Source organism: Cupressus sempervirens, chromosome 3, assembly GCF_028749045.1.
Source record: "Cupressus sempervirens isolate cs-2001-9-10 chromosome 3, ASM2874904v1, whole genome shotgun sequence".
Lineage (NCBI taxonomy): Eukaryota > Viridiplantae > Streptophyta > Pinopsida > Cupressales > Cupressaceae > Cupressus > Cupressus sempervirens.
This window is the reverse complement of record NC_143120.1, coordinates 441,483,236-441,497,265: the sequence shown is the minus strand read 5'-3', so window position 1 is coordinate 441,497,265 and position 14,030 is coordinate 441,483,236.

Below are 14,030 nucleotides of genomic sequence, written 5' to 3'. Positions count from 1 at the left end.
AAGAATTGCATTTAGAGCAACTTGATGTTAAACTAACTTTTCTTCATGGTGATTTGGATGAAGAGATATATATGGCTCAACCACAAGGATTTGAGGTCAAAGGTAAGGAGAACTTAGTGTGCAAATTGAAGAAATGTTTATATGGCTTGAAGCAAGCACCTCGGCAATGGTATGCGAAATTTGATAGTTTTATGCATGAGCATGGATACAATAGGCGTCATTCAGATCACTATGTTTACTTTAAGAGGTTGGATGATGATAGCCACATTATTTTATGTTTATATGTTGATGATATGCTTGTAGCTGGGTCTAACATGGATCACATTAAGGGGCCAAAATGCCAGTTAGCACATGCATTTTCTATGAAGGATTTCGGGGTAGCAAAATAAATCCTTGGTATGAATATTTGTAGAGATAGGAAAAATGGGAAATTGACGCTATCTCAGGCTGATTATGTTGAGAAGATGTTGAAACGTTTCTCTATGGAGAATGCTAAAGCTGTCAACACACCTTTACCTGGTCATTTGAAGTTGACTAAGGAGATGTGTCCCAACACACAAGAAGAGGAGGATAAGATGTCCAAGGTACCCTATGCTTTAGTTGTAGGAAGCTTGATGTATGCTATGGTATGCACTAGACCAGATATTGCACATGCAGTGGGAGTCATTAGTCGATATATGAGTCATCTAGGAGTTGAGCATTAGAATGTAGTCAAATGGATTCTCAAATATTTGAGAGGAACATTCAATAAGTGTTTACACTTTGGGGGCTCTACTACTGATTTACAGGGCTATGTTGACTCAAATTTGGCAAAACAAATACAGTTGTGGTACCATTTCATTCGATCAGTTTTGGAGGATGGATAGTTAAAGCTGGACAAGATACATACATATGACAATCTAATAGATATCTTTACAGAAATAGTAACAAGGGAGAAGCTAAACTCCTCTTCAGCTTCGGTTGGTCTTCTAGATTGAACATGAATAAAAGAACAACAGAGTCTAGGGTGGTTTGATTTAGTGGAAGCCTCATGGAGTAGTGTCATAGCTACAAGATTAGTCTCCAAGTGGGAGATTGTTGTTTATTGTGGAGCCTAATCAGTCCCCAAGTGGGAGATTGTTAGTTTATGGTGACTGATCAGGAAAGTACTATATAGAATTCATAAATTCTGTGGGGTTCTAGACCGATGTTGTGACTGACATATGGCTAACATGTTGTAACCCTAAAGTGGCATAAAATTACTTGTATAAAAGGGCTTAGGGTTAGGTATTTTTCATTAAGTTGTGATGTGAAACTGGTTCTTGCGGTGGTATTGAGCTGTAAGGGATTACAGATTGTAATCAAGTTGTAATCAATGGATTTTAATAATATCAAACTTGTTTGGTGGACGTAGCCCAGGCATTGGGTGAACCACGTTAAATCTTGGTGCCTTGTGTTCTTTTCTGTGTGATCTATTATTGGTTATATTTGCATGTAATTGTTATTTTCTATCTATGGTTTAATCCTAACACTAACACTGCTATCACTACTACCACTACCACTACCACTACCACTACTACCACTACCACCACTGCTACCATTGCTACCACTACTACTACTACTACCACCACTACCACCACCACTACCACTACCACTACCACTACCACTACCACTACCACCACTATGACTACCACTACTACTACCACTACTACCACTACCACTATTACTACCATCACCACCATTACTACCACTACTAATACTACTCTACTAATACTACTACCACCATCATAACCACTACCATAGAGAGTCTGTGATTTCATCATACTACTATTGATTAACAACATACTATTACTATGAAAGTTTATATGGTCCAAAATAGAGTAAACATTTTTTAGTGCCACATAAGGAAGAGAGACCAGAAACACAGTAACAATAATTAAAAAGAATAGAGAAAAGGGATGCATTTCCCTCTAGATTTAGACTTCAAAGTTTTTGAGAGTAACACTCTCAACTAGTCATCAACCAGGAACCTGTACAACCTTTTAGAGCTTCCCTCATCAGCCTCTCTTAAGCCCTTTTCTTTCTCTTGCAAAAGAAGTTACAAAGTGGTGGCAACATAGTGCATAACTTTGACAAAAACATTGGTGAGGGTGAAGAATTTTTCATCCAAGTTGGAGACCATACCCTTCAAAATTTTCACCTCTTTCTTGAGGCTTTTTAGTTCCTCCATAAGGGGGCCACAATCATTGAATTTAGCTATGATTTTCTCACTAGGCTCTTCCTGCACAGAAGGAGGGTTAGAAAAATCATCCATAATTTTCTTTCCCTTTAGAAGAGAATCATGGGGGGAGGTAGTGGAAGTATCCTTGACTGAAGGACCAAGAGGGGAAGTAAAGTCATAGGGGAGGTGTCCTAGAGGTTTTTGGAGTCTTTATTTGTAGTGAAGTCCATAGTATCAATTTTAAAACTTTCAAACACATGTGTCGTGTCTCTTCTACTAACAATGATATAATTATTCGGGTTAGCCTTTTCACTCTTTGAGTCCATTAACTCTTCCTCGTTTTCAACATATTTGTTCCTCACCACCTTCTATTTTTTCTTTGACCTACTCACCTTAATTTTCTCACTCTTTGTGAACTCAAACCCTGAATCCTCCTCATCCATAATAAAGGTTCTATCCACCATTTTCTTTCTCCTTGGGTTGGAAGCAATCCAATGAGAGTGTATATGACCACCACCAAGCTTCACATTTGAGTCATCGAGGTCAATAGGGGTGTCAAGTTTAATATTTTCTTAGAAGAAATTTGAGTTTGGGCTTTTTCTTTTTCTTCCTACTGGCAGAAGGGATAGTAAGTGTTAGAGTGGGGTTGTCATTGCACCAAACGATCAATCTATTAGTGCCCAATACAACCACTCAACTTATAGTGCATATGAGGTGATTAAGCTCTTGTCATGAATCCTAAGGGAGCACTAAATATTTTTCCAACAATTTCTCTCTCAACGTTTCTCGAGGGTTTAAGGATTCAAACTTGTGACAAGCTTTGATACCACTTGTTATAGTGGGGTTATTGTTGACCAAAAGAAAAATTTGTTTATGTCTGATATAGCCACTCAACTTATAGTGCAAGGAGGTGGTTAAGCCCTTATCATGAATCCTGAGGGGAGCGTTGAACATTTTGCCAAAAATAACTTGAGGTATCGTAGGTATAGGGTTAAGAAAATAATCCACAGACTTGACAACATGAACCACATTAGTAGAAGGGGCATCCTAGAGGAAAATATTGTGGGGAGGGTAGAAGGCATGATGAAATTATAAAGATGAAGGATTGAACCTTTATGGAGGATGGCAAATTTATTTAGGCCATACTCCTTTCACAAACCTCCATAATAGAAGCTTCAAGGTCTTGGAGGAGAAAAAATAGAGTAGAAACAAGATATGATACCAAAAATAATTTAATAGAGGGAAATGATAGTAGTAACTAACACCAAAGTGACCCTCCAAGGTAAGGTTTTTCATGATAAGAAATCAACAATGTTCTAGGGTTTTATGAGCTATTCCTGGTCAAAGCCACCACAAATTTTGATAGGAGCTTCCTTAGCCTTAAAAAACTTGTTGAGGCTAGTCTCGTCTAGCACCTTTGTAAATTTTTTCCATTTTCATCCCTCAGTGGAAAAACCTTTAACCTGAGCAATGACATCCTCGTTGATTTTAAAAGTTACCTCGTTAGTTGCATTTTTTTTAGAGTGTTAACCAATATTATATCAAGTCTCTTCATAGCCCTTTACAACCTCTATAAAGGGAAGACGTCCTCATTCTTCAATATCCATCCAAGTGCAAGGATCCTTTCTCCATTCATCTTTAATCCTGCAAGGTTCAATTCTGACCATGCCACCCCCATATCTTGGTCAGATCTAGAGTTCTCCAAAACCTCTAGTGTGGCATTAGGGAGAAAACTCGAATGACTATAAATTTTATAGAAAGAACCACTATTTCTACACTTCAAGAAACGATAAACCCAAATTGAATCATTGGCTAAAATATTATAAAAATAAATCTTCCCACTATAATAATTATTTGGCATGAAATTTAGGCGAGTCACATTTTGTAGGTATAGAGGCATGTGTGAAATTATAATCCCCTAAAAAAATTAATTCAGTCTTTTGGAAATCATGCATAGGATAGAGGGAAGATAATTATCACCATAATTAAGGTTGTAAAGTTGAGAAGATTTGACAACATCACACCAAATTATTTTTGTATCCATCAATAAAGAAGAAAAAATATTATTTAATATTTTTTAAACAATCATGACAAGGATTCGATATAGTGAAATTTTAATAACCCAAAACCCTGCCAAAATGATGACTGCCCAAGGGATACATTAACTATCAACAATGAATGCTATTATCATCATGGTTAAGGGGTCAAGGCTCTTCCTCTCCTAATGAAAGCTTGAATACATGTAGGAAGAGATGTCATTTGTCTCCAACACTTGACACCATCAACCTCAAAACCCATACCACCTAGTTCATCAAAAACCATTTTCCCTTATTTACTAGTGTGTTGAATAATAGAATCCTCAAGACAAGAAAAGAGGGGTTAGACATCATCAAGGATGATCAAAACCAACTACACTTCAATCATCTTTCTTTTAATAGCCTCAACAATTAACTTAGAGTCCCCTTCAACAATGATCGTGCTCCATCCAATGGAGACAACCAACTATAGACCCCAAAGAAGAACAAGGGCTTCTGCCACATAAATATAATTATTGCCAAAGTTTCTAGTAAAGAAAAGAGTCAAATTGCCTCCATGATCACGAAACACACCAAATCTGATAGCGACACCATTTCTAGAAACCCCATAAGAATTAAGTTTGATCCAATTAGGAGGGGGAGGGAGCCATTTATTGTTAGCTCTGATTAATATCTTAGAATTATTAAAAGTGTAAAATGAGTCTGGGAGGTTCCATTTAATATCAACCCAATAGTCCCATGGGGAGGGGGGAGTGGAGGACCACTTCCAACTAGTGACTGAAGTGTTCTCATATAGAAAATTAACAACAATGGTAGCCACCACCTTTATAGGGTTATTAGTTCTTCTAAAAATGCAATTATTTCTCTCTTTCTATGAATTCCAACAAATACAAGAGGTTATCATCTTCCACAAAAGCATGATAAGTAGGTGTGTAGATGGGTAATTCTAATTGAACAAATTGATGCAGGTCCTCTCCAAAAACCCAAGCTAATTCAAACCAACATAAATGATTGTTAAAAAAAACTCTTGCAGACAAATTTTGATCATAAGCTACATTATCAATTACTACCTTGTCAACTCTTCCATTATAACATCCCAAGATCCAACTAGATAAATCAACCTTTAATTGGGAGAAGTAGGATATAGAAGAAAACCACACTTCTAATGTTGCATATTTATAGTCAACATTCAAGTCTCTCTCTACCTTTTTTTTTTTTTTTTCAATACATTCTTAACAAATGCCTAATCCTATAAAATTTCCAACAAGTAGAGGTACACTTCTCTAGTCAAGAGGCTACCTCTATCTAACATCTCTAAATTTTAGCAACATTTAAAGAAATGTTAAAGTCTACTCGAATACATATGTAAGTTGATTGAAAATGCCCTCTAGTATTTTAGGGGAGACAGAGACTTTTTTTATATATTGTTGATGTCTTCTAGAGAGTAGGTAGAAGCTAGAAGTGTAAGGGTAGATCTATTAAATTTTATGCTAAAGGATTAATAGTAGAAAATCAAAGTCTTACAAGAATATTGTTAGAGGAGAAACAATCCCTTAAGACCACAACCTTTTGTCAAAATATTATAATTTATCTTCTACAAACTCACAATATGATGAAAAAATCCTCAACATAAGATGCATCATGATCTAGATTTCATAAATAAGGATTTTTGGGAATTAGTTATGCATTGGTGAAGCTTACCTAACTTTGGTAAAGAATTGTTGAGCCTACAAATCAATGCCATTTAAGTAGGGCTTACCTTTCATGATAACATCACTTCTTGATTCCAAGAGAAAAATATTCTAACTACTTTTAACATCTAGCAATATCACCTTATTTTTCCACCTAGAGCTTTGATGGAAGATAACTTCCTAGCCTTTTGGATTTTCCTTGCAACAAGTTGAGCATTAACATTCTCCCCACTCACAATTTCTAATTGGGAATGCATAGTGTCAAGCCTTAAAAGAAAAGGTCAAGAGCCGGTGATAAAATTACTTGTATTATTCTAGTATGCATGTTTTGAAATCTACTATTTATATAATAAATGAGATTCAAAACTCTCAATCATATCAAACTATAGATTTTGATCCTTATCATGTAATTATTCCATCACCTACTAGCCATGACATTAATTTAAGTTTGAAATAGCTAACTTTGTTTGAAATACTTATCTAGACTCACATTTAGTTTCATGAATGATTTTGAAGCACTTGGAAACTTGATATAGATTACCAATGTTGGGAATATAAGAGGAGTAACTGAGAGGGGAGGGGTGAATCAGTTACTACAAAAATAAATCCCAGATCCCTTAGATGTCAGTACAAAATAATTTTTCCAAAACTTGATTTTGCTGATGATTAGCAAGAAAAGAAATGTTGTAACTTGGTAAACACTATAATTGCTTGGTAATTACTTAGCATGCAATTCTTAACATGTTATTTGTGACTGCCATTACTTTAACTTAGTTGCAAACATAGAAGAGAAATAACATGAACACATTAGACACCAATGTGGAAACCCAATTTGGGAAAAATGACCAATTGCAACTAGTTACTACTTTCACTATTTTGAAGTGAGCCCTGCTAGGAGCCAGCCCTATTAAAGGTTACAAAACACACTATTGGGTGTGACCTTGTTAGAGGATTTAATCACCCTATTAGGAGTGACCTTGTTAGAGGTCTTTAGACAATTCAATAGAACTTCCACCTTGTTAGAGGATTTACAAATAGCTATTAAGCCAACTCTGTTAAGAGATTTAGATCACTGCTACAATGGTTAGAGAGTAACAATGACATCACTTGATTTAGATGCAACTAAATTGCTGATTACAAATCTCAATTTTGGCTTGTATACTTGATCCTTCCTGATCGAACATATCTTTTTAGCTCCACAAAGATATTCTACTTATCCTTCTGATTTGCTTCTTCTTTTCATCATCAAATCTTCGATACATTCACATATCCATCTTCTTTCTTCTAATTCTCAACTTGACCTTTTATTTATATCTTTCATATTGTCAAGTTGGCTCAAATATAACTTGTAATAACTAATATTTATCTTCTTAGTTGGCTATAACCATCAATCAAATCAATTGAACTTAATATGCAAAAATAATAAAATTCTTCATTAGCTAACCTTGCTCGGTAGACACTAACTCAGAAATGATTTTCCTATGTTAACCAAGTGAACTCGGTTAACACTGCATACTTGTATAGATCCTTTGGTAACCGAGTGAGCTTGGTTAGCACTAGTTCCATCCAACATTTTCTACATTAACTGAGTGAGCTCAATTAACACTCATCTTCTATAGGCTTTCTTTAGATGCTCGAGTGAACTCAGTAGACACTATCTTCTAAACTAGACAAACTCTGGAATGCTTGGTAGACACAAAAAATTGTCTTCACTGCCTGAGTGAGCTCGACATACACTGACTGATAATGATATGACATTTTGTGTAGCATCAAAGATAATACACAATTAATCAATTATATTCAGAAATCTCCCTCTTTGGCATTGATGGCAACACAATATGTCACATTACAATGAAATTTTTGGAGCAAGAATAAAGTAAGGAACATATCCTTAGTTTCATTCTGATTCTCATCCATGAGAACTCCCTCTGTCAGTGTGAACTCTTTCTGTCTTTAGTTTCTCCCTCTTTTAGAAAACTTTTGTCTACATAGAACTTCTACCAAGGTCATTCTTCCTTTTTGATAATTCTTCTGTTCCAATCTCCCTCTATGCCATCTCTTTACTATGACAACATACTTCTCCATCTTTTCAACAGAATTTCTATGAGATATGATAGTATACTTATCCCTCTTTGAAAACACATGCCAAAGAAAATACTCAGTGAAAATCAATGTACCTTAAGTACTGATTCACTTGCAATATGCCCTTGTCAATACTACACCAACTGATTGATCTTCAACATGCTCTAGTTGATGCATCACTATACTTCATTTAGTGAGCTTCAAATAGGGGAATGGCCCCTATCTTGCCTCTTAGATACAAAAATGAATCCTTAGGTAATGGCTTGGTGAATATGTTTGCAATTTGTTCTTTTGTGTTCACATATTCTAATTTGACTTCTTTATCTTGCACCAATTCTCTTAAGAAGTGATATTTTATAGCAATGTACTTTTTTTTTTTGGTATGCATCATTGGATTCTTTGATAAATTGATTTCCCTAGTGTTATCATAGATATGACTACTGGATCCTTGATCTCTACCTTCATACTTGTCATCAGTTATTTGAACCAAATAATGTTAGAAAAATTAACTACTACTGCCACATATTTTGCCTCTTCTATGGATTGAGAGATACAATTTTGTTTCTTGCTTGTCCAAGACACTAGTCTTTTACCAAGAAAGAATGCTCCTCCACTAGTGTTTTTTTTGTCATCAACACTTCCTTCCCAATTAGCATCAGTGAATACCTTTAAGTCCAAATTTCCCTCTACTTTGTACCATAAGCCATAGTCTTAAGTACCTTTTAGATATGTCATGATTCTTTTGACTACCATTAAATGATTTTCTTTGAGATCTGTTGAAAATCTTGCCACCATACTGATTGCTAATGCAATATCAGGCCTTGTATGCACTACATACTGCAATTTTCCAAGTGGTCTGATCTACCTCTTCGAAATCATCATTTTTAGAAAGCTTATGTCTAGTAGACATAGGGGTTCCAACTGGTCTTGAATCTTCCATTCCAAATTTCTTTAGTATTTCCTTGATATATTTAGATTGAGTAATGTAGATACCACCTTTCTTCTATTGAATTTGTAATCCAACAAAGAATTTTATTTCTCCAAACATAGACATCTCAAATTCTTTACTCATTCTTCTAAAAATGCTTTGCACAAGTTATCATTTCTTGTGAATAAGGTATCATCAAGAAATATTTCTACCAACACAATCCTTTTATTTGGTCCTTCTTTATATATAGACTATTGTTATCTTTTGTTCTTTGAAAGACAATCTGTATCAAGTAATTAAAAAGTCTTTCATACCAAGCTCTGGGAGCTTACTTGAGTCCATATAATTTCTTTTGTAATTTGCAAACCATGTCCCTTTTGCTAGGATCTACAAAACCTTTTGGTTGTTCAATTTAGACTTCCCCATCAAGAGTTCCATTCAAGAATGCAGATTGTACATCCATTTGATATACTTTAAATCCTCTGTGAGCTATATATGCTAGTAGAGTTCTAACACCTTCTAATCTTGTAATAGGAGTAAAAGTTTCACCATAATCAATACATTCTTCTTGAGAATATCCTTTACACACCAACCTTTCCTTGTTTCTAGATACTTCTCCATCTTCATTCAGCTTGTTTTTGAACACCCATTTTGTACCAATTACATTTTTATCCTTGGGTCTAGGAACAAGAGTCCAGGTTTTGTTCTTCTCTATTTATTCTATTTCTTCATTCATTTCTTCAAACCAAATTTCATTTTACAATGCATCTTTAACATTTCTAGGTTCAAATTTAGCAAGTAAACATGTACCTTTCAATTTGCTTCTTGTCATTGTTCCATCAGATTTGTCTCCAATGATATGATCAGGTGCATGATGCATTCTAACATGTCTTGCTAACACAGATTCTTTGGATTTGGAATGATTTTCATTGATTTCATCATGAAAATCAGTATCAAGCTTGGGTCCCACTGTCTGTGACTCATATCCTTCAGACTCGATTTGCTCTAGTTCAGTACCTTCTGACTCGAGTCCTTTAGACTGTGACTTGGGTTGTGTTGGAAATATTCAAGACTATGCTAGGTTACTGAGAGGAGGGGGGGAATCAATAACCTCTAAAACTTGTTAAAGGATTTGGACTAGTTTACTTGTTAGGATGAAGTAGTAGATCTTTGAGTTACAACTGAATTGCTGATAGAGATTTCTTGAAGTACTGATCACCTTTATGTGATAGATATGACTCTTTTTCTCCTTTACTGATATGGCCTTACAATACACTTTATCTGCTACTTGATCACATTTGAATTCTTACATGTTCATTATTTTCCATTCTACATTGGATATGATAAAATACATTACATATATATACCAATCCAATTTACAAAATTACAAAGTCGGCCAATAAAAAAGTTAACACTAATATTTCAAAGTCAGCCATTATGTAGATACTCAAGTTCTGAAGACTGACTTGGTGAAGTTTTGATACTTGACATCCACTATCATTACTCGACATCATCATGCACTAAGTAGAAGTAGAAGCTCAGTCCATACTAATCACCTTAGAGTAGTCTTGAACTCGGTCTGCACTGATGACTTGGTAAATACTGTGTAACTCGGTATAAATTGAATTACATGTTTACCATGATTGCACTCGGTAAACACTAATCATCGTACAGCTCGGTTAACACTAACTTCACTTTACATGAATTGCTAGTTTGATAGAAACTGCAAAGCTTGGTAACGATTGAAGTGCTTAGGTTGAACTATTGGACTTCATGCTGCCTGATTCTACTCAGTTTGAATTGTAGTGCTTGGTGGCTACTGAATTACATGGCAAACACTGTAGATTGTTCAATAAGCTTAGTAGCCATACAAAATTTGAATAAGTGTTATCACTAATAAAAAACTTGATTGAATGTCAACAATCTCCCTCTTTGGCATCAGTGATAAAAACACTTATCAACCAAAACTTATATACATCACAATGTGATACTAGGTTGGTATGGTATACTATTTTTGAGATTTTTCAAAATTTATCTTTGTAAGTATATATAGTATACTATATCTACAAATTCTCTACTATGTACACTTTCTCTCTTTTCACGATTCTCCCCCATACAATATACATAGTATCTCACTATACATAGCATAATAAGTGTCTCTCCCCATATATAACATACTAAGTGTCTCTCCCCCTTTTTGCCAATAATGCCAAATATTTATTCAAAAATTATTTACATGGAGACACCAAAATGAGAAAGAAACTTAGAATGTACCTTAAGTATAAGTGCTAGAGTTTTATCCCAATTCTCTTGAAAAATCTTGCATGTATGGAGAGAAATTTGCACTTCTACGGAGAGTTCTATCATGTGATCTGCAATGGATAAGTTGTTGTCATGGATCAATGTTTTTAAATAAATAATATGCTTCTACATTGTATCCATGATGGGAAGGATCATATTCTAAATATCTATCAGTGTAGATTAGATCCTTGCTTCTTCTCTCAACAAATCTACTTGCATGTTTGAAAAGAATTTGATTTCCATATGATGAGCAGAGCTTGAACTAGATTCAAGTTGCAATTGCTGTGCACTAGCTTTCAGATCTTTGGCAATCTTTATTAGGTTGCTCTTTATTTCCTCTGTGAACTCGCTAACATCACACAACTTTCCAAAAAGTGATGTTACATTGGTGCAAGAGGTTTCAAGATTGGTCAGAATTGAGGAAAGATCTACTTGTTGGATAGCTATTTGCTGAGCAATGTGCTCAAGCACTTTATTATCAAATTTCTTTTTTTCTTTCTCAATTAACTTGTCTTGACGACTAGAGTCCTCATTAAACTTTTGGACTGCCTCTTCTAATTGCAACAAAATGTGTTGAGAAGTATCAACTTCAACACCTATCACCTTAGCCAAAATATTCTTGGCATCATCAATAATTTTATATTCCCTATCTCTTTCCTCTATCAATTTCTTCTGCCTTGCCTTCTTTTGGAGGAGTTGACTAGCTATATGCATTTGATCTACAGTGATATTATCAAAGTCCCATTTGGGAATTTCAATCTCCTATCTAGGTCTATATCCTCTTCTATCTCCTTACCTCTACTCAAAAATCTTGTACTTGGTTGAGCCTTAGGTTCAACTGTCCTTTTACTTAATGCCTTTGCATCCAGTATGGAAAAAATAGTAGAGATAGTAGGACTAGCAGTGAAAATTGATACAGTGCCAATCGATGGAATACTAACTAGTATGCTTACTAAATCCAAAACTAAAGTACTTATAGAAGTATTCAAAATTGTAGTAGCCAAAATTGTAGAATCCAAAATTTTAGTACTCAAAATTGAAATACTTATTACTGAAGAGCTCAAAATTGTAGAAGCCATTGTACTCATGCCTAATGACTTGGTAGTTGAAGAAGAGGGAGGCTGCAACTCGGTAGATGAAGTGGTAGACACTTCTATTGGTGATGTGTTGAGCTATGAGGTAGCAAAGAGTGATTGGATGTTTGAAGTACCTATAGTTGTCACAATCAAACTTGCTGAAGCTGTATCTGAGTTTGATATGGCTACTGGTTTGCTTGGAGAGCGAGGAAGTGAGGCAATGACTGCATCTACTATCTTCATGGGATCAATCTCCTCATCATCTTCTTTATCTTCCTTAGTAGCTTCTTCCTCTTTATCTTCTTCAACTTCCTCATTGTCAAAATGTGTAGGTTTAGTATAAGTTTCTTCTTCCTCATCATCACTATCATCATTTTTAACCTCTACTGGGAAGTCACTTTGTTTATGCAAGTGATAAACATTCTTCCACATGCTTGTGGCATTCTTAACCACATGCTCTATATCCTTGATCAAAATTAAACAAGTATTAAATCTAAGAGTCATCTTATCTTCATTTTTCTTTAAGGACTCTTTTACCTCGACATCTGTCATGCTAGGTAGCAACTACCTCAGGGTTTTGTACATAGATATCTTTTGCTGTTTGTATAGAAAATTCCCATCTTGGTTTTATTTTCTCTAATAATTCATTATAGATTTGGGAGGCTATTTGATCTGGTGAATACTTCCATTTTCCCATTTTGGTTAACACCAGTTCTTCAACCTATTTCTTTTTTGCCTCTGATCTTGTTTCATACTTCAAATATTTGAAGTTTGTTATGCCTACACCTTCTTCCAATTGTTTCAATTTTTCTTGGAACATGGGAGGAGGTTTGTTAAAGACAATTTCACTGCCTTTCTTCCTGGACCTCCTTGTAAAAATTGCAGTGGATGGCTTGGTGATGATCACCTTGCCTTTCTTCTTTACTGGTTCTTCTTCCTTTTATAACTCCTCTTCATCCTCTACTTCTTCAACATCTTCTCCTTTTCCCTTGGTTAACATAAGAGGTGTGCTTGTTTTCAATTTGGCTATCCTCCTCTTACCTTTGTTAACCGCCTGTGGAAGCTTGGTGTCAAGCTCTATTCTTGCCTTTGCCTCATCATATGTTCCAAAGTGTGATTCCTTTAGATCAACAAGTTCATTAATCAAGGCTTCAATTATGTCCTTTTCTTCATCTATATTCACCTCATAGGGAAGAGGTTTTACCCATACAATTATGGGTTTTATTGCCTGAATGTAGACTTTGTTACAGTCTACCATGAAAAAAACATCATCTTTGTAGTCTTCAACCAATTTCCTGGGTATCCTGAATTTGTTATTCATTTTTTCCTTGAAGACATCAAAATAGTTATCCACTATGCTAACAAAATTTTCTCCCATTTCATAAATATATTCATCAATCTGATATAGCACTAGTACATCCTTTCTCCATACTACCGTGCTTTTTGAAGGGAAAAACTTCTGAATATAGAAAAATAAACATGTCAACAAAGAACCAAATTTGCAAGGGTTGTTCTTGGAAGTTCTAATACTTTCTATGTTTTTGTTGAATTCCTTCAACAATAGATCTGTAAGGTCATATGATAGATTGTTCTTCACAACCTTGTATGCTAAGTCAACAGCTTCACATGACACATTGTTTAGATGGCTAGAACTCTAATTCTTGTGAGCTATCACATGTATGCCAAATTTTAGTTCTATTTCAGTTACATTACTAA